Source organism: Arachis ipaensis, chromosome B09 (assembly GCF_000816755.2).
Source record: "Arachis ipaensis cultivar K30076 chromosome B09, Araip1.1, whole genome shotgun sequence".
Taxonomy (NCBI): Eukaryota; Viridiplantae; Streptophyta; class Magnoliopsida; order Fabales; family Fabaceae; genus Arachis; species Arachis ipaensis.
Genome location: NC_029793.2, coordinates 137,964,435 through 137,968,183, shown reverse-complemented (window position 1 = coordinate 137,968,183; position 3,749 = coordinate 137,964,435). Strand labels below are relative to the sequence as shown.

The window sequence follows — 3,749 nt, the reverse complement described above, 5'->3', positions numbered from 1 at the left end:
GTTCTAGAAACAAATAGTATATAATTTTTTTAAATTAATTTTTTGTTAAGTAGATAAATAAATTAATTGTTAGTTGATTAGGAGTAGTTAAAATATGTATTTCTTTGTTATAGTTATAATAGTAGTATTAGTTGTTAGTGTTGATAACTTGTCGTTAGTGTATAGTATTAATGATGTTAGTATATAGCTAGCTAAGCTAGGCAAGTAGTAGTGAACGTCAACAAGAATGACAATTCTGTGTTAATTAAGATGACAAACAAGTCTAAATTATTGAAAATATTTTGTCCAAAATTCAGGACTACACAAAAGAAAGTGGGGTTCTTCCATCCTTCACTTAAACATTAGCGATGCACAGTAAAAAGAATGAAACTAAGAAGAAAGCAAAGTTGGAATTAAGTTGGAGCTTCAGTGGGTAAGTTTACAAGTTCCTGATTTTGTTTGGTAGCAATTGCTAGAAGTTCTTCAGGATTCATAGATTGGCGTTTCGAATACACTTCTACACCTTTCTTTTCATATATGCCAGGCAATAATCAAAGCAAAACGGGCCGAGTTCTTACTCACAGATGGGTAACCCGGGGCAATAATTTGGAGTTTCCACCAATCAAAAAAGGAGATGCAGTTTGAATTTGGCGTCAGATACGCTATTGGACTCTTGCTCGAAGTTTCTGAAGCATCTGGACAGTTGAAGATGTAATGTAACAAGGATTCTAGTTCAACATTGCAAATGGGACAAGTTGGGGAAGTACTTGGGAATCGTTGATTTTATGAACTGCATGATGGGGAGTTTTTCATGGAGGGACTTCCACCCGAATACCTGAATCTTATGTGGGACTGGCAGACTCCAAAGGAAATTCCAGATTTTCAGTTGTTGCATGATATTTGGACAAAATTCTAGAGAAACATGGTGAAAAAGGTAAGAAACTCTATATCTTAAAGCTATATCATATATCTTGGATCCGTTGAGTGTCCATTGTATTTCATCCTCCCCTTCTCCTGGCATTGTAGATAGAATTCTCTGGGCAACATCTTGAGAGAATATTGAATTAATTAGGAACTGATTCTATTGTTTATGTGCAGAGAACAGATCACAAACTAAGAAGATTGAATGTCCAGCTTGGAACTGACTTGTAAGAGTTGGTACTGAGAATGGATACGGAGGTGGGAGCCATGGATCTCTAAAGATTCGGATTGCTATTTCAGAACCAACTCTCCAGTTTAAACCCTTTTCAACGACACTTCTACCTGCAAGGATACTCCTCCAACATATATCTGAAATATTTTTCTTTTAAGATTCTAGATAATAAAGAATCAGTATTATTGGCAATTCTCTAACATTGTTTACCTAGGAGAGCCAAATTTTGTGCACGTAGGTCTTTAAAGCCAAGCCCTCCTTCTTTCTTAGCCCTTGTCATTGTATCCCAACTAATCCAAATCATACGACATTCCGCAACTTGTTGACCCCACCAGAATTGATTAAGAATGCTATGAATTTCCTTGATTAGATTATCTGGAAGTCTGAAATAAGACAGGGTATATATCAGGATTGCTTCTCCTACCGCCCTTACTAATACTTGTCTTCCTCTATTAGATAAAAGACATCGTTTCCAGCCTTGGACCTTTTTGATAACCCTTTCTTTGACAGTAGAAAAGGTGGCCTTTTTCGATTTATTTACTAAAGAAGGTAGTCCCAAATACTTGTATTGAGCTCCAATGTGTGAAATATTCATGGTAATAGCAAGTGATGTACGTATATCATGAGGAGTGTTATTGCTTAAAAAGATTGCAGATTTATTAATGTTAACTTTTTGGCCACTGAATCTTTTAAAGTCCTCTAATAATCTAAGATTCTCCCACAATTGTCTTTTGATGCCTTATAGAATAATATAGAATCATCTGCAAAAAGTAAATGATTAACCTTAGGACATCTTCTTGTAATCTAGATCCCTTGAATGTGCCGATTTTGCTCTGCTTTGTGTAGCAAGAAAGAGAGGCCTTCTGCACAAAATAGAAAAAGAAAAAGAGATAGAGGGTCACCCTGACGGATGCCTCTATTTGGTTTAAAAGACCGTATGGTTGGCCTTCCACAACCACAAAGTAAGAAATTGTCGTTACCAATTCATGAATCCAACCTATCCACTTAGAATCAAATCCCATCTTCATGATAAACAACAAAACCTGCCACTCAACCCTGTCATATGCTTTACTCATGTCAAGTTTAAGGGCTATCTCATACTCTAAACCTCTCTTTTTCTGCTTGAGGTAGTGCATACACTCATGTACTATCAAGATATTATCTGAAATGAGTCTCCCCTTTAGGAATGCACTCTGATTAGGGCTAATAAGTTTATTCATACATCCTTGTAATCTATGAACCAGTATCTTAGAGATGATTTTGTAGAATACAGAGGATAAACTAATGGGTCGTGCCTGGGACATGTCACAAGCATCAGAAATCTTAGGAATGAGGCAGATGTTAGTGTGGTTGAAACTCCTTAAAATGCTCCTTCCTCGAAAGAAACTTCTAACTGCCTTGAATACATCCTCGCCCACAGTATCCCAGTAAAATTGGAAGAATTTAGCTGTTATCCCATCTTTCCCTGGAGCACTCAGCGGGTGTACACTAAAGGCAGCTTTCTTTACTTCCTCAAAAGAGACCAGAAGTTATAGCCTACGGTTCATGCTAGCTGTAACCTTAGACTCAAAGTCTAAGAAAAAAGGCCCAAGATCCGCCTGATTGGTGGAAGTAAAGATGCTCTTGAAATACTCCTCTGCCACCCTTGCGATGGCTGCATTAGAAGTATCCCACTCTCCATTCTCAGCTTTGAGTCTCCAAATCTTGTTCCTCCTAGATCTAGCCTTAAATTTTCAATGGAAGAAGCTAGTGTTTTTGTCTCCTTCTTTTAACCATTTAATTCTAGATTTATCCTTCTAATAGAGCTCTTCATTCAAGTAAGCTGATGAGCGGATAATTTATACGCTTTTTGGCATTGTTTTTAGTATGTTTTTAGTAGGATCTAGTTACTTTTAGGGATGTTTTCATTAGTTTTTATGTTAAATTCACATTTCTGGACTTTACTATGAGTTTGTGTGTTTTTCTATGATTTCAAGTATTTTTTGGCTGAAATTGAGGGACTTGAGCAGAAATCAGATTCAGAGGTTGAAGAAGGACTGCTGATGCTGTTGGATTCTATCCTCCCTGCACTCAAAATATATTTTTTGGAGCTACAGAACTCGAAATGGCGCGCTTCCAATTGCGTTGGAAAGTAGACATCTAGGGCTTTCCAGCAATATATAATAGTCCATACTTTGGCCAAGAATAGACGACGTAAACTGGTGTTCAACGACAGCCTTCCGCCCAAAACTGGCGTCCAGCGCCAGAAAAGGATCCAAAACCAGAGTTGAACGCCAGAAATGGATCAAAACCTGGCGTTCAACTCCACAAATGGCCTCTGCACGTGCACCACTTAAAGCTCAGACCAAGCACACACCAAGTGGGCCCCGGAAGTGAATTTATGCATCAATTACTTGCTCATGTAAACCCTAGTGACTAGTTTATTATAAATAGGACCTTTTACTATTGTATTAGATATCTTTGGTCTCAGTTTTAATCCATTGTTCATCTTAAGAGACTATTGATCACGTTTTAGGGGGCTGGCCATCTCGGCCTTGCCTGGACCTTCACTTATGTATTTTCAACGGTAGAGTTTCTGCACTCCATAGATTAAGGTGTGGAGCTCTGCTGTTCCTCA

At 37.8% G+C, this 3,749-nt stretch overlaps 1 pseudogene; it reads right to left on the bottom strand.

Annotated features, from left to right (window-relative positions):
* The window catches only part of LOC107616313, a 12,925-nt pseudogene extending 11,513 nt beyond the window's left edge, over window positions 1–1,412 (bottom strand).